The sequence below is a fragment of the Triturus cristatus genome, chromosome 6, assembly GCF_964204655.1.
Source record: "Triturus cristatus chromosome 6, aTriCri1.1, whole genome shotgun sequence".
Taxonomy (NCBI): Eukaryota; Metazoa; Chordata; class Amphibia; order Caudata; family Salamandridae; genus Triturus; species Triturus cristatus.
In genome coordinates this window covers 1,798,076,279-1,798,100,619 of record NC_140589.1, presented here as the reverse complement: position 1 = coordinate 1,798,100,619, position 24,341 = coordinate 1,798,076,279, and positions in this window count along the sequence as shown.

Below are 24,341 nucleotides of genomic sequence, written 5' to 3'. Positions count from 1 at the left end.
AGTAGTACCACCCGAGACGAGTAGCACCCGTGGGATAATAATATGGTGACTGTTCCCGGATTCGCCTGACTACAGAGCTGGCCAGGTGACACGGGGCCGGACATATACAAGAGCGGAGGGGTGTGTATTATAGCCGACAGTGAACATGATTCCCTGGCGACGTCACTGAAATGCTCCCCAGTAAAGTGTATAAATGAATACGGAAATGTACATACGACTTGAGTGTATAGCGGCGGCTGTTTCTCTTTTTTCTCAGTTTTTGTTGACATTTATTATATACTCATACATCGCATTGCCTGTAACGACTGCTTTATTATGTCAATGAAAAGTGCGCAATTATACTGTAGTTCACATGTAAAATCTTGATAAAAAAAATAAAAAAAAGATATTGATAGAGGTATAGCGTGAGAAATAGGGTAGTGCATATATAGATCCAAGTACATGGAAGTTATATAGATGCATGAAGGAAGGAAGTATATGTAGATTAAAGATGCAATAGACGAACTCTGGTTTTCAAGTGTTGTTGTACTTAAAAATATATACATATTTTTTTCTAAAACATAATTATTATACATGTTTATACAAAGCAATACACATATTTAGGTACATATCTATAGTACAAATAAATGCTTATATACAGACGGATATGCTGTATAATTCTGTTTGCGTATGGTTCTTATGTGGGGAAGAGACAATTCTTGATTAGTTTTCTGAAGATAAGGTAGTTGCCCGTGGATCTTATGTTGGGGGGTAAAGAGTTCCATAGTTTGGCTGCTTGAACAGAGAAGAATGTTCCACCCAAGTTTTTTTTCTTGCATCTTGTTTGCGTATGGTGCTTATGTGGGGAAGAGCCAATTCTTGAGTAGTTTTCTGAAGATAAGGTAGTTGCCCGTGGATCTTAAGTTGGGGGGTAAAGAGTTCCATAGTTTGGCTGCTTGAACAGAGAAGAATGTTCCACCCAAGTTTTTTTTCTTGTATCTTGGGATTTTGAGGCGAGGTGCCACTCTAGAGCAGAGGTTCCTTTGTTGAATGTGTCTGGTGATTTTATTCCTGATGAAGAGCGGTCCCATTCCATGTATCACTTTGTGGGTGACACAAAGCAGATTGAACGTGGATCTTCTACATGAGCATAAGAGAGATGCTAGTTGTCCCTGATTGTTCAATTATTTTTATTAGGCTTTTAAAATGTTCAATGCAGTAATACAATACAGCAAGCTTTTTTGCACTACGTTCATTGAGAGATTAATTCAGCATCTTTACAAAAAAATTGTATTTGATATTAATTAGTTGGGTTTGTCTGGAGGAAATGGTGCTAGTTCTCCCTGATATGTATTGCCAAGTAACTTAAAAGTAAAGGAGTAGGTAATAAACTAGCCCAGGTGGTGCATATTAGAGTCGTAGCCCTGCACCTGCCCATCAAAGACGTCACTCCTCGCATCCTTTTGATGTAACCACGCCCAAGTCCTTAGAGCACTCATGGAAATAGAAGAGGTACTTATCTCACAACAACGTTGTGAGATAAGTACCTCTTCTATTTCCATACCGAGTGGTTCTCTTTCTTTTTCCTATCTCTCTGACCTACTAGAATGTTTGGTTTCAATTCTACTCACCATGTGTCTATCTGACGTAATTTATATTTTTTTCTTGAGCGAATATCGTGTTATGAGGTCTGATGCAGTTTCCAGGTGAACTTTCATGATATTTTAGTAATCTAAAATATGTTGTACTGTTCTCAATTTCATAATCTGAATTGAGTTTCAAATGTTCGAAATGTAATGTATTTTTTTTGGTTTTGCTTGAATTCGGACTTAATGCTTTCCATATGAAAAATTCTGCATAAAGTGAAGACTGCCATGAATTCGGCTCGTACTAATTGATGTCAGATTCTGTGTTTGTGATTGGCTGATGCCGAGGAGATTCTTGTTAGGGGTTGTTTCCAAAAAACAACAAATCCTATATGGGAAAGGTTTATGTATTTTTGTAATAACCAGGTCGTGCTGACAACCCAAGTCAATACAATCATATTTACATACTACAGTTGCTTTCAATTACATTGCCACGGACGTGCGGTGGTTTGCACGCACTGCGCAGGAACAGGACAGGTTTAATCAAATAATTCCAAATATTGCTGTAGTTTTTAACAAAAACAGTCCAGCATCAAAAAGAGCCGTCAAACTGGTAACATGTGTGTATGTTTCCCCCGAAACTATGCAAAGATGATTGCAATGCAGGTCTGGATGAAAAGCACACCGACATACTGTAGGCATTACAGGGGAAGTGTGCTGTGCTCATCACGCATAGGACGCGGACTCCCACCACCCTTTTGACTCTGTGCCCGCCATTTGGTTCCACTCTGGGGCTAGTGTAAGCCCTCGGAAGACACGGGCATACCTTGGTGGGGGTGTCAGGGTGAAAGGGACCCTCACTGTCCTGAAACAGAAGATGTTACCATGGAGAAAGAAGTGGAAAACTGAGACCCCCAGGAAGCACTTCAGGAGTTTATCACAGGACAATTCAAACATGCAAATAACTTCTGGGCCCTTTCAAGGGCACATTGTGTGACCTTTCGTGTTATGGAAAATACTCTTTCGAACTCATGCTTTTATTTCATCTGTACTGTGGGGCTTATTTACAAGCCCCTTGCGCCGCCGCTGCGTCACTTTTCTCCATTTTAAAAGTGACGCACCGGCAGCGCAAGGGGCTTGTAAATAAGCCCCATGTGTATTTAGACTGCGAATGTGCGCAAAACCTATTAGAAATATTTGTAATGTAAAATTGCGCTACAGGGAAAATCTATTTTAACTGAAATAAAGGGCCACATTTATGAGGCCCTATCGGCACTTTTGCCCCACCAGAATGTCACTCTTTTGACGTTCTGGTGGCGCAATGTGCCACGCCATATTTATGCGGCCAAGTAAAGCCACTTTACGTGGCTTTTCATGGCCTTATAAATATGTGCCCCTTTCACGCAGAAAATGCTATGGGTGTTCCCATGAGAAATCGTAAATGTTTTAATTTCTCCTCGCGCTTTCCTTTTTCTGTATGTGATTTTGTGGAAGAAGGCGTCGCTTGCTACACAAAATCAATCCGCCCCACAACGCAGGCACCCATGGTGCAAGGGTGCCTGCATTGCCGCAAAGCAACCTATTGTGCGCTGGGAAAAGGACAGAAATGCACCGTATCACATAGATACAGCGCACTCCTGACCTTTTGTTTTGAAGTAGGGCAGCACAGCAAGATTCCTTGCTGCCTCTGGTGCCCAAGAAGATCCAAGTCATGTAGCACCTATGGCCTCCTGGTTGGGTACTGCTGCCTCCATTCGTCTGGCATTCAAGAGTATTCTGCACAGCTGTCACCGGTTAAGGGCAGACAAAGACAAGGGCATCTCAAGTTTGAAGTGGTTATTACTTGGTAAGTGATTATGGACCAGAGCCCCTTCATCTCACAGCCCCTAAAGTACAATTAAAAATTTGCGAACATTCGTGACAAGAATTTTCAATTCTATTAAGGACAACGGAGGCCAGGATTATGCCTCTCAATCTTTACTAGGAAGCTCACAGCAGCCAATAAAAACAGAGATAAAAACCATGTGACAACCATAGAGTCTCGTCCATATAAGGTCCCTGTCAGCACATAGAGTCCTCTTTCTTTGTAACAGTAGATAAGTCCATGCACGACCTGTTCTTGAGGATCACCGATAACTAGGGCCTTCTCCCAACGGGGCCGAACTTCTCACTGGATCCCGATCCAGACAACTTGCTTGAGAGCGGAACAACAAACTGCGAAGCGTCCCTTCGCCGATAAACCACAATCAGGGTTACTTGCTGTCATTACCTGAAAGAAAGGAAACACCCCGTAAAAACCGTTCGAGGTTGTGAAAACAACAACAGTACATCACGAGAAATTTGGGTGGGAAAAATACACAGCAATGCAAATATATAGCATGATCAAATACATACAGCATCATAATCTCGAATGCGAATATGCAATCTATAGCAGTACATCAAACCATGTGTATCTCTGGGTGGGATAATCCTCGCCTCCGTTGTCCTTAATAGAATTGAAAATTCTTGTCACGAATGTTCGCAAATTTTTAATTCTATGTCAGGACCGGAGGCTCCGATTATGCTTGTTCAAAGCTGAGCCACCACCATTGAAGCAACATTGACAATCGGCTTATAGTAAAACGTTTTAAAAGTATTCTCATTAGACCAGTCAGCCGCACTCATGATATCTGCTAGGCTGACACCCGTTACAAATGCTTTGGAAGCCATGGCTCCGCGCGCAGAGTGTGCCCCAAACTTGGAGATATCAATCCCTGCTTCGCCCATGAGCCAGCGCATCCACCGCGATAAGGTAGCTGGAGTCACTGGGCGAAAAGGCTTCTGCAAAGCAATAAGTAATTGCCCCTGCATATTAGCACGAAATTCCTCAGTACTCACCTCGTAATCCTTAATACATTGCACCACACACAGTTTAGGATTGTTAGGAAAAACCGGGTACGTGACTGAAGTAGTGTTACACTTCGTTCTCCTTGACAAAGTGAAGGACACCCCCTCAGGGGTAAATCTACGCCCCGCTAAATCAAGCGCTCGGACGTCAGAAACCCGTTTGCAAGAAACGAGACACAAGAGCATAGTCAGTTTGGCCGAGAGTTGTTTACGAGACAAGAACCTATTGGATGGCCAGGATTCCAGGAATCGGAGGACAAGAGAAACATCCCACAGGTGAGAGTACTTTGGGCAAGGGGGTTTCACCATCCTGACTCCCCTCAGTAATTTACATACTGAAGGATGTTCCCCAATGGGCTTACCTTCTACAGGTAAATGTCCCGCCGATATGGCTGACCGAAAGTTATTGACCGTCCTGTACGCCAACCCGGAGGACGCCATAGAAGCCAAAAAGTTGACCACTAAAGACACATGTGCCTTAGCGGGATCCACGTCCCGTTGAGCGCACCAATCACACCACCTTTTCCAAGATGAGGATTCTGAAGAGGGTCCAGCAATAGGTTCTGCAACTGGGGAAGAAGGATCGGGATCGCGCAACTCATGTCTAGCAACACCGGAAACCAAGCCTGAGCCCTCCATAAAGGAGTGATCAAAATGAGTTCCGCCTGAAAGGCTCTTGCTCGCGCTAGAACCCGTGGGATCATGAGAAACGGGGGAAACGCGTAGCAGAGGGACCTCGGCCATTCTTGCAGGAATGCATCCATGGCTAACGCCTCCGGATCCGGCCTCCAACTGAAAAACTGGGGAACCTGTCTGTTCAGTCGGGACGCAAACAGGTCTATCTGGCAAGGGCCCCAAAGATGGGTCAGGCGCCGAAACACCGTGGGCAACAGCATCCAGTCGCTGGAGTCCTGCAGATGGCGGGAATTCCAATCGGCCACCTGGTTGCTGGAACCGGGCAGGTATTCCGCAACCACCGAAATTCTGTTCTGCAGACAGAAGTGCCAGAAGTCCTTGGCGATCTCCACCAACATCCGCGACTTGGTACCGCCCAGCTTGTTGACGTAACGTACCGCCGAGATATTGTCCATCCGAAGGAGGATACAACAATCTGCTTTCTGAGGCGAAAGACATCTGATCGCAAAAGAACCAGCCAACAGTTCCAGGCAGTTGATATGCAATAGAAGTTCTTCCGGCGACCAGCGACCACCCGTAGACAACGTGCCGCACCGGGCTCCCCAACCCCACCGGCTGGCATCCGATTCGATTACCACATCCGGGGTCGATCCGAATAGCGCCCGGCCGTTCCAGGCCTCCATGTGGTTTAACCACCAATCCATCTCCAGTCTCGCCTCCTCTGAGAGAGGTATCTGTTCTGAGTAACTGAGACCTTTCCGGAGATGGCGGATCTTGAGCCTCTGAAGGGCCCGATAATGAAGGGGGCCCGGGAAGATCGCTTGGATGGAAGAAGCCAGGAGCCCCACTATGCGGGCTAAAGATCTCAAGGACGTCGTCTGCTTGCGCAGGGTGGACCGCAAATCTTTCTTGATTACCCTGACCTTTGGCATTGGCAGCAAGAGTTGACACGTTACTGAATTGATCGTAAACCCCAGAAATTCGATGGACTGAGAGGGGGTTAACACAGATTTCTGCGGGTTGACAATGAACCCCAAGCCTTGCAATAGGTTGATCGCCCAATTGAGGTGCGTTTGGACCGTCTGAGGGGAGGACGCCAAAACAATTATGTCGTCCAGGTATATTATGAGGCGGACTCCCCGGGCCCTGAGAGTTTCCACCACTGGTCTCAGGAGCTTCGTGAAGCACCACGGTGCCGACGAGAGACCGAACGGGAGGACCTTGTACTCGTAGCATACCTTTCCCCAGACAAACTGCAGGAACCTCCTGTGGGGGGGAAAAATGGGAATGGAGAGATACGCGTCTTTCAGGTCCAAACGGACCATCCAGTCCCCTTCTTGGAGAAGGTCGCGCAGTAGATGGATCCCTTCCATCTTGAAGTGTCTGTAAACGATCCACGAGTTGAATTCTTTGAGGTTTAACACCAAGCGGGAACCGCCCCCTTTCTTTTCTACGAGAAAGACAGTGCTCACGAAACCGTGAGGGTGGACCTCGGAGGGCGCAATCGCGCCCTTCTGCAACAAGGAATTGATTTCTGTCGTGATAAAGTTCTGATCTTGTCGGGAAAAAAACAGAGGGGGGGGGCGGGAGTGTTGCAAAGGGGAGGCGTACATCTCCAGCCTGTACCCCTGTACCGTCTGCAACACCCATGCATCTTGCGAAATTTCGCGCCATTTGTTTAGAAAACATGCCACTCTGCCCCCCAATGTCACCTCCGAAAAGGGAATGAGGCTCACCTGTGTTTCCGGCATCATGCTGGTTGTTGGAGTTTCCTCCAAATCTGCCACCTTTGCGGAACCTGTTTCTGGAACGTCGCGAGGGGTAAAAGTTGGAGGTATTGGCTGAGTTGTCTTGATAACCTCCTCTCTGTTGACCACGTTGGGTGCCTTGGTTATACCCCCTGCCGAACGAGCGCCCCCGGAAGCGTCCGGCCCTGCCAAAAACCGGGCGGAAAGCCCGCTTTAGAGAACCCTGGGCCTTGTCAAGCCCACTAAATGTGGCTACAAACTTGGTCAGCTCTTTGAGAAAAGGCTGACCAAACAGGAGACCTTGGGCTAGAGGACCCGATTCAGACGTAGATAATTCGGCCAGCCTGGGATCCAACTTTAAGAGAATGGACCTGCGCCGTTCCGTTGACAATGCACAATTAGCATTGCCCAGCTGGCACACTGCCCGCTGCGCCCAGCCAATCAACTCATCAGGGCTAATTGCAATGGAGGATTCTTTGGCCCTAAAGCCGATCTCGAGAATCTTGGTCAGAGGGCCTATGACGTCCAGCAGTTTATCCTGGCAGGATCGCCAGGACCTGTCCAAACCTTTCTTAGGATCTTTCGAATACTTTTTCAAGTAAGTTAACATGGACGGATCCACCTCCGGGGTAGCTGCCACCTTATCCGCCAGTTCCGGCCGAGGGCACTCTGACCGCAGTCGTGCCCGCACGTCCGTGTCAAACGCTTGACGTAGGTGGGTCTGGACATATTCCGCCACCTCTTGCGGTGGCAGCCAGGAAGAGGAGTTAGGGTGGATAATGTCCGCTGGCTCAAACGTGAGCACCTTAGGTGATGTGGACGGACCAGAATGCTTTTCCTTCCTTGCTTTCTTGGAAGGGCGAGGGGATTCATCCTCGTCCGTAGTAGGGTCAGGTGTGGTGTCTTGACCATCATCCTCCTGGGAGATCTCAGTAATTGTCGCCTCTCTACTAGGAGTAGAACGCTCTTGCTCCGCCATCGATCTTGCGAGCTTCGCGAAATCTGCAGCATGGGGATTTGCTCTTCCCTTACCCCCAGGTGTAGGACGGGAAGCTGAGGATGGAACCCAGCCTTGTTTCTTTGCGTAAGAGCAAAGATGGCGCTTCAATGGCGCAATCGCCCTCACCAACGCGGAATTGACTGAATGCTGCACACCTGCGTCCAATGCCTCCACGAGGTCATATTCCATAGACCCTGAAGGGTCTTCATCATCATAATAATAATAATCCTCTTCATAGTATTCAGACATAGTTGCCACACAGTGAGCAATTAACGACCCTGAGGATTGCTTGTGATGTCCGTCAAGTTCACAATCAATAGTCCCACACAGGAGATCAGGGGGAATGGTAACCCCAGACAAGCCCCCAATACAGTCACCAATGGTGACACAAAATGATAATGTTTAGATGTGGAGGGAGGGAGGGCTTGCACAACAAAACCCCACTCTAGGCAAAGCCTATGCTGAATTATACAGCCCCACTGACTGCTGAACAGAAGGGCATCTGGGGAGCCAAAACGAGCCTTTTCCGCCGAAAATCGGCACAAATACGGGTCATAAGCAGTCAACACACTGCTCCGGTGTTCAATTTAAGCCCGAATGACTTTCGCGGGCAAAAAATGGCCGCCGCGCATGCGCGCTGGCCCAGGCTCTCACAATCAGTAAAAGAGGACTGCGCGTCAGACAGACGCGCGTCCTCGCTCCCCTAAACCTCCCGCTCCACGAACCCGAGCGACGTGAGGAAACAAACTCACAGACGGGCTACACGGAAAGCGCTCGCAGCGCTTCAATATCCTTTTAGGCGAAAGGCAACCGGCAAAGTAACCTCGACGAGGTGAGGACCCTCGTACCAAACAAATCGCGTTAACCGCGATCGCGCATCAAAGGCAGCGCATCATAAAACAAACAACAGCCGCAGCGTACAAGCGTTCAATAAACAAACAAGTAATACCAATTAAAGTTATTAAACAAGTAATACCACACTGTAAGAGATAATATACATAAGGTACTTAACTGGCTGCGGAGCAGCAAAGAAAGAAAGAGGACTCTATGTGCTGACAGGGACCTTATATGGACGAGACTCTATGGTTGTCACATGGTTTTTATCTCTGTTTTTATTGGCTGCTGTGAGCTTCCTAGTAAAGATTGAGAAGCATAATCGGAGCCTCCGGTCCTGACATACAATCATGCATCCTCTGTGCCTAGCCACACCACATCACAACCATCTCTGATGCGTGCACACACTACAGCCCATAAACCACCACCTCACAATCTAGCAACTCAACCACCTTGATCAATCTCTCGCTCATTACCACCCATTCTCTACAAAGCAACACACCCGCCAGTTCATGATCATCAACACTCCATAACAGAGGCAGCATTACCAACTTCAGAACTCCATATGACTTCAATGCCTTGAAGCTACCTTTCTTACAGGAACCTGTCTGACTTCTAATGCTTCTCACCTTTGATGCTCCGGTCCCACAAGACTACCATGTCCAGTATATGAAGTGGTCTAGGGAGCTTTGCCGATATTTCACCGTACAACTCTCACCGACATACTCTATATGCCTGTATTTGTCATACAGCATTATCCCTGACTCTTTTACACCCAATGTTTCCTTTGTCCAGTTTCTCACATGCAATTTCTTTATTTGCCCCTTTCCTTGCTCCCCTTGGAAGAGCAGCTTCATAAGTTTTTATGTTTTGTGGACAGACCACGACTTAGATGTGACTAGGCAGGCTCCATGACCTACCTTTTTAATTTTTCGCCTACACAGTGCTTGTACTGTGCTTGCGAAATCTCTTGTAACAAAAAAAAAAATCTTAAAAGGGGCTTAGAGCCTGCCCATTGCTTACCATTGGTAAGCTCTCATGTCACTTTCGCTTCCTTTCTTCCTTTTGGTCAGTGCCTCCTCCTGCCTCCAGCTCAGCTTCACGTCTTCACCCTTGATGTGAAGCTTGGATCAAGTACTGCTTCCGGAGGTCAGTGTCCTTCCACTGGCTGTGCACTTGTAACATATATTTTTTTATTTTTTACTTTCCAGCATCAGCATTATGTTTGTTGCGGCCCGACCCTACGACCACCTCACTTTCATGGCTGCATGCTCCTTCCATTGCTGGTCTGTCCCTCTTACTACCTCGGTTGGGTCACTGTATGTCCCTTCCCCACACCATTGCTAGTTGCCTCTCTCCTACCTCCATCATAGCTTATTTTATATAGTGCAAAGTTGACTGGAAGGACTTGGAGTGCTTTACATACATGAGTACCAGTTACATTACACAAGGACACATTCATTTTTACAGGCATGGGGAGATCAAGTGATTTGTCCAGAATCACAGGATGTTGAGCCAGCACCGAGACTTGAACCTGGTTCCCCAGCACCAAAGTCAGCAGCTCTAGCCGTAACACCACAGCCTCTCCATGCTTAGTGTTCCAGCTAGCTACACTTTGACACGCTGGTAACTACAATGGGCATTTGTTCAAGAATATAAACTGCAGAATAAGTAAAGGGAAAATAACAGTTTAACTTGTTTGTGCGTGCATACGCAGTCTGGCCACGTCATATCGCTTTTTTTTTACTTTAAGCTATGTAGCACACCAGCCCGCACCGCTGTGCATCATTTAAAAAAATACATTGACAAAGCCAATAGATCTTGCATACGCAAAACCTATTGGCTCAGCCAATGCTTGTTGTTCTTTTTACACACCCCTGCTTTTTTCCTTTACATGTGCCCCCACTTCTTGTGTGAGGTGCCCCCATAACCCTAATTTTGCACACCTCTGCCCCAACATTTTACTGTTGCAGGTTGTTTTATTTCAGTGCACTGCAGGTGGTGTAATGTCTGGTGCTGTGCCTCCCATGGTAGCATCGCCACATATTGGCTCAGAAGTCATCTATGAAACATCATGGTTATCATAAACAAAGCAAAGAACAGCACTCAGAATCTTCAACCTCCTGCCTTAGTATTTCCTTTAGAATACAACTGAAACCACCATCTTCATTTTCACATAATGGCCACCTGGCTCCAACCAAGCATTTAACTTCAAAGCAGGAGATGGAGTGATGAAAGTAATGAGGGGTGCCTTTCACGACCTGCTAATAATGGCTGATGGCACAAAAGTCATCACACAGCCTGCCCACAGCAAAGGAAGCATCCTGAACCTCCTCTGTATTGCAAAGACCAATGTCACCTACCATCTATCTCACCTACTTGATTGGACCAACCACGTTTCCAGTGCTATTAGTCAGGCCTACATAAGACTCACTAGCGACAATAAAAATCAACAAAGACACAACGCAGATCCTTCTGAAATGTCCCCTTGAAACACTTCAATAAGGACCCCAAACGTAAAATCAGAAAATCCCACCACCAACACCAAAATCCTCAGTATGGCCCACAACAGCACCTTCCAGATGGCAGAAGATATACATGTCCCGCTAACACTCATACCGAAAAAAAGCCAAGTCATTTGCACAGTAGTGCAACTGGTTTCTCTGGCTTGACTTAGAGAGGTCAGGATCCTCGCACAAGCGCTATCTCCAAGACAAACTAAACAAACGTTTGCTCACAGAGGCAACCTCCCCCTGTTGGCATTTAAAAAGCTCACAGCAGTAACCGCAAAAAGCTGTCAAGGCTAGATTATGTGGCAGCTTTGAGCAAGCGCTAACATGCCTAGGCAGTAATCAACTCCGATACCCCCTGGAAACAGCAGAAATGCATCACCTGCACCTATCCGTTGTGGCTAAAAGCCAGGTTTGTGGCACTTAGACTGGGGAAGTGGAACATGCGGGGTCACCTCGAGGCATGACATAACGCTGACACTCATTGCGCAACGTGTCGTATCTGCTCCTTGAGCGAGGAAACTATCATTCACCTTGTATGAATCTGTCCTTCCTTGCTACAACTAAGAAGCGTTCTACTTCGCCAAGACTTTGTTCGTCTGGAAGCCTGAACCTGCCATCAGGCTGTAATCGCCAACCTGATCCTGCTTAATACCACACTAAATGTCAAAACAGTTAAATTCCTATAGATGGCCGCAGCGAAACTGGGTTCTGCAAACATCACCCTTGTTGCAGAACTTGGTCCTTAAAACTGTCCACCTAATTGCACAGCTTCTATTCAACATCTGAGGCATTCCTGAGATAACCCTTTGCTCCTTTTGCATTTTGGACTTTCTACTTGTTCTGGCCCCCAAGGTGAATGCATTGTGAAACACCTCTGCAAAGCCACTACTCAACATCTGCAGCAACCTTGGGACAATTGAGTTGCCTTGCACTTGCACCTTCCATAATTGCTCGGGTCCACTAAATGAACAGTTTGTGGAATGCTCAGTGTCAACATCTGAAGCAAGTCTGTGACAATCCTTTGTTGCCCTCTGCTATAAAAATGAATGTTATGTGGATTACTTACGTCAATTAAAACACCATTGACACTGTTTGAAATGCTGCTTCAGCACTTTGCACTTTCTCCTGCACTCTCTGTTTTTATAATGGTTACTTTTGTTTTAAATTGCTGCTCTGAACCTATGCCAATGAGATGCATGCTTGTTAAGGTTTTAATTAACTGTACAATACATTACTACTACAAAGACTAATATCACCTGCCATCTATCTCACCCACTTGATTAGACAAACCACGTTTCCAGTGCTATTGATCAGGCCTACATTACCCCCACTCACCAACAACAATAAAAATCAACAAAGACACAAAGCAGATCCTTCTGATATATCCCTTTGAAACACTTCAATAAGGACCCCAACAACAAAATCAGCAAATCCCAACATCAATGTGAAAATCCTCCATATGAACTACAACAGCACTTTCCAGATGGTAGAATATATCCATGTCCCACGGCTGGAAATGGCCCTCTCTGCAAGGTCACCCCCAAACCTTTTGCCTTCCTCCTCCCCTTTTTGCTGAATTCGTTTTTGTTGGCTTTATTGACTCTGGGCACTTTACCACTGCTAACCAGGGCTAAAGTACACGTGCACTCTGCCTTATACATGGTAACATTGGCTTATCCACAATTGTCATATTTTATTTATTTATAATTCCCTAGTGCAGTGCAATACTTGTGCCCAGGGCCTGTATATTAAATGCTACTAGTGGGCCTGCAGCACTGATTGTGCCACCACTTAGGTAGCCCTTTTAAAAATGTCTTAGATGTCATCAGTGATGTAATCAGTGATGTCACTGACCATGTCATGAGTGATGTAATATGTGACGTCATCAGCAGTCCATTGCAGGGGCACGAGTTATAGTTAGCTGAACTAACTAGAACAGGGGAATTTCTCTGGTTTTGTACGAGTGAAATGTCCAACTAACTATAACTTTCCCTAAAACCTATGGTTTTTTCAGTGAATTTCAAAGGTTTTTTAAATGCTAATTTCTAACTATAACTTGCCTGAAACCTATGGTTTTTTAAGTGTTTTGAGTTGATCGACTTGGTATTGCAAATTGATCATAGATTGAGTGAGCGTCGAAGCGAAAAAAGAAGAGACTTTCGTCCTCTCCCTCCTCGGTTTGATCGCATGCAGGTAGAAGGCCACAAGACCTCAGAAGGTTCATCTTCAGAAGAGCCGATGCAGATAGGATCAATAAGATGTCCATTGTCTAAAGAGGAAAAGGAAAGACGCAGAACAGGTCATCTGTGTATGTACTGTGAGCTCTCAGGTCATTTTGTAAAAGATTGCCCAAAAAAGCCAAAATCTATTCAGCAGGGAAAAGATCGGCTTCACCTGTAGAAGGAGTTGCACAGGTGGAAGCAGTCTTAAAGTCGGCTCCATTTTCTCAACAAGTAGTTAATACTCTTCAATCTTCCGCACCTCACTTGGTGGTCTTCTTTACTGCAAAATTTCTTGATCAAGAAATCGGTGAAGTCTCTGTAATGATTGACTCAGGGACAACTGGGAACTTTTGCGACATTAAATATGCTCAGCGCATTGGTATCCGGTTTGTGGCCAAGCAAGTTATGGACGCAGTGAGAGCTGTGGATGGTACTAATCTATCTTCTGGGCCAATTACTCACGAAACCGAATTGATTCAACTAACAGGATTGAAAGGTCATACTGAAAGATTAGTCTACAACTTGATTGATGCTCCACAGTTCCAGTTAATCCTAGGTCTTCCTTGGTTAACTGAGCACAATCCGCGTATAGACTGGGAGAGGAGAACAATAACGATGGATTCAGCCTTTTGTAAAGAGAATTGCTTTTGTGAGCAATTGAAATTGTCTGAAGAATCTCCAGCCAGAGAATTAGCTAGTCATCCTGCTTTGATCTGTTCTTTGGAAACAAAGGAGATTCCAATGGAATACAAAGATTTGTCTACGGTAATTGACAAGAAAGAGGCAGAAAAGCTTCCCCCTCATCGTCCATACGATTGCAAGATTGACATCGAACCAGGAGCGGTTTTGCCATGCAGTCGAATATATGCATTGACCGAAACGTAAAACAAATACCTTAAAACATATTTGGAATCATACTTAGCAAACGGTTTCATACGCCCCTCCAAGTCTCCAATCTCGTCACATTTATTTTTCATTCCTAAAAAGGACGGTGATCTGAGAACTTGCATCTACTATAGAGCACTGAATCAAGTCACCAGAATCGGTATCCACTCCCTTTGATTTCAGTCCTCTTGGATCAAGTGAAGAATGCAAAAGTTTACACCAAACTGGATCTGCGAGGGGCTTACCATTTAATTCGAATTGCCACAGGAGATGAATGGAAGACCGCTTTTAGAACCCGTTATGGATCATTTGAAGTATCAGCTGATGCCCTACGGTTATGTAATGCTCCTGCAGCATTCCAGCATTGTGTAGACGATATCCTCAGAGAATTCCTAGACAGAATTGCTGTAGTCTACATAGACGACATCTTGATCTTTTCTGACCGCATGGAAGAACATGTGGCTCATGTTAGGTCGATTTTAACTAGGTTATTAGAGAATCACCTTTATGTGAAATTGGAGAAGTGTTCTTTTCATGTAGAAAAGGTGGAATTTCTCGGATTTGTGTTGTCTCAAGAAGGTGTCACCATGGATATTTCAAAGGTCAAAGCAGTCCAAGAATGGCCTTCCCCCAATAGTGTAAAAGAAGTCCAAAGTTTCATTGGATTTTCAAATTTTTACAGAAGATTCATTTCGGATTTTTCCCACAAGGTCAGTCCAATCACACGATTGTTAAGAAAAGGAGTCAGATTCGTCTTGGATAAAGAAGCAGAAGAAGCCTTTCAATTTTTGAAGAAATCTTTACGCAAGCTCCTGTTTTATTGCATCCCAGAGTTGATGAACCATTTTTTGTAGAAGCTGATGCCTCAGATGTTGCTATTGGAGGGATTTTATCACAACGTCACAAGAATACTGGTCAGCTTCACCCAGTGGCCTATAATTCCAGAAAACTAACGCCTCCAGAACGTAATTACTCAATTTCAGACAAGGAATTGTTAGCTGTTAACAGCGCCTTTTTGGAATGGAGGCATTATTTATTGGGTGCCTTGCATAAAGTAACTGTTTATACTGACCATCGAACCTTCAATTCCTTAAGTCAGCTCGAACATTGACAGCACGACAGCTACGTTGGTCTTTGTTTTTTGCTGATTATAATTTTGTAATCACATTCCGGCCTGGCACAAGTAATGTGAAAGCTGATGCACTTTCAATAATTAATTCAGACCATCTGGAAGTTAATCCAAAAGAACAGACCATAATTTCAGAAGAGAAGATCGTTTTGGCCACCCTCTCTACTGACTTTTCAACTGGCATTCAAAAGGCTATGTCTCAAGAGGATATTTTTCATTGGGTTGAAGAAAAATCTGAGAGAGAGATCAGGAATGGTCTTCCTTATCAAAAGAACAGTTTATATCTCTCAACTAAAGAACTACAAGATAAGGCTCTAAAGTTATGTCATGATGATGTACTTACAGATCACAAAGGGTTGCAAAAGACCATGGAATTGGTGGAAAGAAATTTTTGGTGTCCTAAGATGAAATCACAAATACGGCAGTATGTTGCCACCTGCGAGAGATGTTTAAAAGGAAAATCTGATCGAAGGGCTCCTCAAGGGTTAGTGATGCCTATGCCAACCCCACCACTCCCTTGGCACACGGTCTCTATGGACTTGATTGTTGACCTTCCTCTTAGTCAAGGTTTTAACACCATTTTGGTAATGGTAGATACTTTTTCAAAAATGGCTCATTTTGTCCCATTAAAGAGTATTCCTCAGGCATCTCAATTGGCACACTTGTTCACCCAGCATGTTGTTAGATTGCATGGAATTCCCAAAATCTTAGTCACAGATAGAGGTTCACAATTTGTTTCCCATTTTTGGAAGGCTTTCACCAAACTATTAGGAATTGACGCTCGTTACTCCACCAGTTTTCATCCTGAAACAGATGGACAGACGGAGAGAGTCCATCAGGATTTAGAACAATATCTCAGGCTCTATTTAATGAATCAAAAGTCTGAGTGGTCAGATTTGGTGTGGTCAGCAGAGTTTGCTCATAACAATGCCAAGCATTCCCCTACTGGTTACTCACCTTTCTATTTAAACTATGGGCGACATCCAAGTTTGATACTAGAAAGAGAGGAGGGTCCAGTTCCAGCAGTAGAAGATTTTGTAAAAAGGGTTCAGAATTCCTTAATTCAAGCCTCTGAAAATATAGAGAAGGCTAAAGGCAGTTATAAATCTCAGGCAGATAAGAGAAGAAGGGAGAGTCCAGTTTTCAATTCAGGAGACAGAATTTGGTTGTCAACCAAGAATCTAAAACTAAAAGAGAATCGAAAATTTCAACCTTGATTTATTGGTCCTTTTAAGGTAGACAAGATGATAAATCCAGTGTCAGTTAAGATTCACTTGCCATCCTATCTCAAGGTGCATCCTGTATTTCATGTCTCATTGATAAAGAAAAGCCCACCTAACCTAAGAATCCAATCTCCTCCAAAACCTATTGTGTTAGATTCAGTGGAGGAGTTTGAAGTTCACAAGATTCTTGATTCAACCTTTAGAAAAGGCAAATTGTATTATTTGATCAGTTGGAAGGGTTTTGGTTCAGAGGAGAGATCTTGGGAACCACATACCAATGTCCATGTTCCAAGACTCATTCAAGAATTTCATTTAAAAAACCCTACCAAACCAAGAATGAAAGGACGCCTTTTGGTGGGGGGTACTGTCATAACTCCAATGACCTGCGCATACAATGAAATTGGGAAAACACAATGTTATCCTGAGAAGTTATCCCCAATGAAATATCCGCGTTGGATAAAGCTGGGTCCCACTTGGAAGACAACTCTTAAGTCCATTTTACTTGGACTAAGAGTTTCCACTTCCTCAAATCCAGGCCAATGTCCCACTTCCTTAGAGAGTTCTCGGTCTAGTTGTTTCCCGACTCGAGACTCTCCTTGTGTCCAACGGGCCTGCGCGAGCTTCGCGCGGCGCACTTCATCTGTGAAGCAACCCGAAACGGACGTTTCTCTTCAACGCTCTGTGAACAGACTGAGGAGATTAAGTCTGTAGCGGGCGTGTATCCTGAACTTCAGCTGAAGCATCTTGAGTGCTATTCCAGTCAGCAAGTTATCGCGCTATCAGTCAGCCAGTTTACCTAAAAGCAGTGTCCAGTATCTGAGGAAAGCGCATTGCAGAGTTTGACAAGGACAGCTGAGGACAAGAGTCTTCTGTGAAGAGAAGCCTTCTCAATAGTTATAAGTAAGAGTGTTTTGTCTACAGTGTCATAAAAGTTGGCAGGATTTTGCACAGAAGTTAAAGGCAACGTTTATTTCCATCATAAATTCCTCGAAATAAAAAGACTTGTGAGCAGCTTTTCAGACCTAAATCTTCAAGGGCAATTTAAGACAAGACTTAATAGAGAACTGCAAAACTATTTAATAGTGTGAAAGACTGTCCAGCTACAAACTCACCAATTTTTTCTCAAATTTAATCTCGCTCTGAGACCCAAACAAACTGATCAAATAATTAAAGACAGAACTAATAAGAGAGGGGCTAGTCCTCTAGCATAAAAAGGTAAGAGTAGTTAGATAGGGAGAATATTACTATGCAGGGTTTTAGATAGGGAAAAAACTAATTGTTGTCATTCATTGCAGGAATCAAAATAGACCAGACATCCAGAAGAAGAAACATATTCCAAAGGCAGTCTCTCTTGTTTTGTCTTCCACTTCCCCTTCCCCCTTGCTGAATTTGGAGGCAGTTGTTTTCACCTGTCGATGACTTTGGTGAGAGGGTTTTGGGACTAATCATCTGTTCCTTGGGAGATCGCTACAGGACCTTGACACGTGCTCCCTGGCATGCTCTTGGATGGGGATTGAAGTCCCCTACACTGCTGGGGGTCCTATAGGGGCCAACAAGCCTACCTGTTACCTCCAGTAAGCCCCACACAGTGGGATTGGTGAGAGGTAGACAAAGGCCATGCCCCCTTTCTCCACTACTCTGCAAACGCGCCCCCTAGCGCATTATAAGTTGGGGGATTAAGTCCCCTTGAATCCTGAGGGTCCCTGGGGTCAAAGTGGCCCACCAGGTACCTCCAGTAAGTGCCACAGAGCTGCGTTGCAGAAAGGTGTAAAAAGGGGCGTGGCCTGGACCACCTCTCTGCAACGCAGCGCAGTGGTGCTTACTGGAAGTACCTGTTGGGCTAGTTGGCCCCCAGGGACCCTCAGGATTGAAGAGGAATTAATTCCCCACCTTAAAACGTGCCGCAGTGTGTGTTTGCACACATGTCACCTCAGGCCCCGCCCCCTCCCTTCACCACTGTGCAAACGCACCCTGTGGCGCGTGTTAAGTTGGGGGATTAAGTCCCCTTGAATCTTGAGGGACCCTGGGGTCCAACTAGCCCACCAGGTAAGCGCCACAGAGCTGCGTTGCAGAGAGGTGTAAATAGGGGCGTGGCCTGGACGAGCAATGTTTATGATTGTTAAGAATATTCTGCTTTTGATGGATCGTTTTTTTGTAGTAGGTGGTCTTGCTTTCTGTGATGAGCTACCCATGGGTAATGTATAGTTACTTAAAGGAGGAGGTTGCAACAGATCACTATATTTATCTTTGCTCCTTTTTCTGTCAACCTAATGGTGTGTTTCTGTGGATTAGTACCCAGTTGTACCACTACGCAAATGATTTGGCTTTCTTGGGTACAAGTGTTAGTGGGTGTTAAAAATTGGGTTTCTGGTAGGCAGAGGTATGCACCCTGTCCAAGCAGGAACCACAGTCCTAGTCAGGGTAAGTTAGATACACAACCTAAATTAACCTGTGCTCACCCTCTGGTAGCGTGGCACAGAGCAGTCAGGCTTAACTTACGAGCTAATGTGTAAAGTATTTGTGCAAAACATCGAACAGTAAAACGGTGAGAACACCACACAAAAATATACCACACCTTGTTAGAAATATAGAGCTTAATCTAATGAACAAAACAAGACCAAACCGACAAAAATCCAATCCTGCAGCATTCCAGCATTTTGTAGACGATATCCTCAGAGAATTCCTAGACAGAATTGCTGTAGTCTACATAGACGACATCTTGATCTTTTCTGACAGCATGGAAGAACATGTGGCTCATGTTAGGTCGATTTTAACTAGGTTATTAGAGAATCACCTTTATGTGAAATTGGAGAAGTGTGCTTTTCATGTAGAAAAGGTGGAATTTCTCGGATTTGTGTTGTCTCAAGAAGGTGTCACCATGGATATTTCAAAGGTCAAAGCAGTCCAAGAATGGCCTTCCCCCAAGAGTGTAAAAGAGGTCCAAAGTTTCATTGGATTTTCACATTTTTACAGAAGATTCATTTCGGATTTTTCCCACAAGGTCAGTCCAATCACACGATTGTTAAGAAAAGGAGTCAGATTCGTCTGGGATAAAGAAGCAGAAGAAGCCTTTCAATTTTTGAAGAAATCTTTACGCAAGCTCCTGTTTTATTGCATCCCAGAGTTGATGAACCATTTTTTGTAGAAGCTGACGCCTCAGATGTTGCTATTGGAGGGATTTTATCACAACGTCACAAGAATACTGGTCAGCTTCACCCAGTGGCCTATTATTCCAAGAAAACTAACGCCTCCAGAACGTAATTACTCAATTTCAGACAAGGAATTGTTAGCTGTTAAGAGCGCCTTTTTGGAATGGAGGCATTATTTATTGGGTGCCTTGCATAAAGTAACTGTTTATACTGACCATCGAACCTTCAATTCCTTAAGTCAGCTCGAACATTGACAGCACGACAGCTACGTTGGTCTTTGTTTTTTGCTGATTATAATTTTGTAATCACATTCCGGCCTGGCACAAGTAATGTGAAAGCTGATGCACTTTCAAGAATTAATTCAGACCATCTGGAAGTTAATCCAAAAGAACAGACCATAATTCCAGAAGAGAAGATCGTTTTGGCCACCCTCTCTACTGACTTTTCAACTGGCATTCAAAAAGGTATGTCTCAAGAGGATATTTTTCATTGGGTTGAAGAACAATCTGAGAGAGAGATCAGGAATGGTCTTCATTATCAAAAGGACAGTTTATATCTCTCAACTAAAGAACTACAAGATAAGGCTCTAAAGTTATGTCATGATGATGTACTTGCAGGTCACAAAGGGTTGCAAAAGACCATGGAATTGGTGGAAAGAAATTTTTGGTGGCCTAAGATGAAATCACAAATACGGCAGTATGTTGCCACCTGCGAGAGATGTTTAAAAGGAAAATCTGATCGAAGGGCTCCTCAAGGGTTAGTGATGCCTATGCCAACCCCACCACTCCCTTGGCACACGGTCTCTATGGACCTGATTGTTGACCTTCCTCTTAGTCAAGGTTTTAACACCATTTTGGTAATGGTAGATACTTTTTCAAAAATGGCTCATTTTGTCCCATTAAAGAGTATTCCTCAGGCATCTCAATTGGCACACTTGTTCACCCAGCATGTTGTTAGATTTCATGGAATTCCCAAAATCTTAGTCACAGATAGAGGTTCACAATTTGTTTCCCATTTTTGGAAGGCTTTCACCAAACTATTAGGAATTGACGCTCGTTACTCCACCAGTTTTCATCCTGAAACTGATGGACAGACGGAGAGAGTCCATCAGGATTTAGAACAATATCTCAGGCTCTATTTAATGAATCAAAAGTCTGAATGGTCAGATTTGGTGTGGTCAGCAGAGTTTGCTCATAACAATGCCAAGCATTCCCCTACTGGTTACTCACCTTTCTATTTAAACTATGGGCGACATCCAAGTTTGATACTAGAAAGAGAGGAGGGTCCAGTTCCAGCAGTAGAAGATTTTGTAAAAAGGGTTCAGAATTCCTTAATTCAAGCCTCTGAAAATATAGAGAAGGCTAAAGGCAGTTATAAATCTCAGGCAGATAAGAGAAGAAGGGAGAGTACAGTTTTTAATTCAGGAGACAGAATTTGGTTGTCAACCAAGACCCTAAAACTAAAAGAGAATCGAAAATTTCAACCTCGATTTATTGGTCCTTTTAAGGTAGACAAGATAATAAATCCAGTGTCAGTTAAGATTCACTTGCCATCCTATCTCAAGGTGCATCCTGTATTTCATGTCTCATTGATAAAGAAAAGCCCACCTAACCTAAGAATCCAATCTCCTCCAAAACCTATTGTGTTAGATTCAGTGGAGGAGTTTGAAGTTCACAAGATTCTTGATCCAAGCTTTAGAAAAGGCAAATTGTATTATTTGATCAGTCGGAAGGGTTTTGGTTCAGAGGAGAGATCTTGGGAACCACACACCAATGTCCATGTTCCAAGACTCATTCAAGAATTTCATTAAAAAAACCCTACCAAACCAAGAATGAAAGGACGCCTTTTGGTGGGGGGTACTGTCATAACTCCAATGACCTGCGCATACAATGAAATTGGGAAAACACAATGTTATCCTGAGAAGTTATCCCCAATGAAATATCCGCGTTGGATAAAGCTGGGTCCCACTTGGGAGACAACTATTAAGTCCATTTTACTTGGACTAAGAGTTTCCACTTCCTCAAATCCAGGCCAATGTCCCACTTCCTTAGAGAGTTCTCGGTCTAGTTGTTTCCCGACTCGAGACTCTCCTTGTGTCCAACGGGCCTGCGCGAACTTTGCGCAGCGCACTTCATCTGTGAAGCAACCCGAAACGGACGTTTCTCTTCAACGCTCTGTGAACAGACTGAGGAGATTAAGTCTGTAGCAGGCGTGTATCCTGAACTTCAGCTGAAGCATCTTGAGTGCTATTCCAGTCAGCAAGTTATCGCGCTATCAGTCAGCCAGTTTACCTAAAAGCAGTGTCCAGTATCTGAGGAAAGCGCATTGCAGAGTTTGACAAGGACAGCTGAGGAGAAGAGTCTTCTGTGAAGAGAAGCCTTCTCAATAGTTATAAGTAAGAGTGTTTTGTCTACAGTGTCATAAAAGTTGGCAGGATTTTGCACAGAAGTTAAAGGCAACGTTTATTTCCGTCATAAATTCCTCGAAATAAAAAGACTTGTGAGCAGCTTTTCAGACCTAAATCTTCAAGGGCAATTTAAGACAAGACTTAATAGAGAACTGCAAAACTATTTAATAGTGTGAAAGACTGTCCAGCTACAAACTCACCAATTTTTTCTCAAATTTAATCTCGCTCTGAGACCCAAACAAACTGATCAAATAATTAAAGACAGAACTAATAAGAGAGGGGCTAGTCCTCTAGCATAAAAAGGTAAGAGTAGTTAGATAGGGACAATATTACTATGCAGGGTTTTAGATAGGGAAAAAACTAATTGTTGTCATTCATTGCAGGAATCAAAATAGACCAGACATCCAGAAGAAGAAACAGATTCCAAAGGCAGTCTCTCTTGTTTTGTCTTCCACTTCCCCTTTCCCCCTTGATGAATTTGGAGGCAGTTGTTTTCACCTGTCGCTGACTTTGGTGAGAGGGTTTTCGGACTAATCATCTGTTCCTTGGGAGATCGCTACAGGACCTTGACACGTGCTCCCTGGCATGCTCTTGGATGGGGATTGAAGTCCCCTACACTGCTGGGGGTCCTATAGGGGCCAACAAGCCTACCTTTTACCTCCAGTAAGCCCCACACAGTGGGATTGGTGAGAGGTAGACAAAGGCCATGCCCCCTTTCTCCACTACTCTGCAAACGCGCCCCCTAGTGCATTGTAAGTTGGGGGATTAAGTCCTCTTGAATCCTGAGGGTCCCTGGGGTCAAAGTGGCCCACCAGGTACCTCCAGTAAGCGCCGCAGAGCTGCGTTGCAGAAAGGTGTAAAAAGGGGCGTGGCCTGGACCACCTCTCTGCAACGCAGCGCAGTGGTGCTTACTGGAGGTACCTGTTGGGCTAGTTGGCCCCCAGGGACCCTCAGGATTGAAGAGGAATTAATTCCCCACCTTAAAACGCGCCGCAGTGTGTGTTTGCACACATGTCACCTCAGGCCCCGCCCCCTCCCTTCACCACTGTGCAAACGCACCCTGTGGCGCGTGTTAAGTTGGGGGATGAAGTCCCCTTGAATCTTGAGGGTCCCTGGGGTCCAACTAGCCCACCAGGTAAGCGCCACAGAGCTGCGTTGCAGAGAGGTGTAAATAGGGGCGTGGCCTGGATGAGCAATGTTTATGATTGTTAAGAATATTCTGCTTTTGATGGATCGTTTTTTGTAGTAGGTGGTCTTGCTTTCTGTGATGAGCTACCCATGGGTAATGTATAGTTACTTTAAGGAGGAGGTTGCAACAGATCACTATATTTATCTTTACTCCTTTTTCTGTCAACCTAATGGTGTGTTTCTGTTGATTAGTACCCAGTTGTACCACTACGCAAATGATTTGGCTTTCTTGAGTACAAGTGTTAGTGGGTGAAAATTGGGTTTCTGGTAGGCAGAGGTATGCACCCTGTCCAAGCAGGAACCACAGTCCTAGTCAGGGTAAGTCAGATACACAACCTAAATTAACCTGTGCTCACCCTCTGGTAGCGTGGCACAGAGCAGTCAGGCTTAACTTACGAGCTAATGTGTAAAGTATTTGTGCAAAACATCAAACAGTAAAACGGTGAGAACACCACACAAAAATATACCACACCTTGTTAGAAATATAGAGCTTAATCTAATGAACAAAACAAGACCAAACCGACAAAAATCCAATAAGTATAACCAAAGTTATACATTTTTAAAGAATAAACTGAAATGAAGTGCTTAAAAGCATAAACGCGCCAACCAGGGTTATCTGGTCACGCTAGACCAGGTCAAATCCAAAAGATCAGGCCGACCGCGATGGCGTGCAGGTCAAATAGAGGGACCAGTCTTTGCCTGCTGAAACTGTACCTTGGTCCGTGGTTGCGTTGACGTTGAGGACAACATGCAAGGAGCAAAGGAGGTGATGTGTCTGTGTCGATCCTTTGGATGTAGGCGATGCATCGACTCCCAGCCACGCAAAGTTGGAGATGTGTTGGTAATGGACCCTATGCACAGCGCCATCAACGATGCGATGTCCTCGATCCTCGCAGCAGCGACGATGTGTCGGCATTGATGGAGATGTGCCTATTCTGAGCCCCATCAATGCGTGG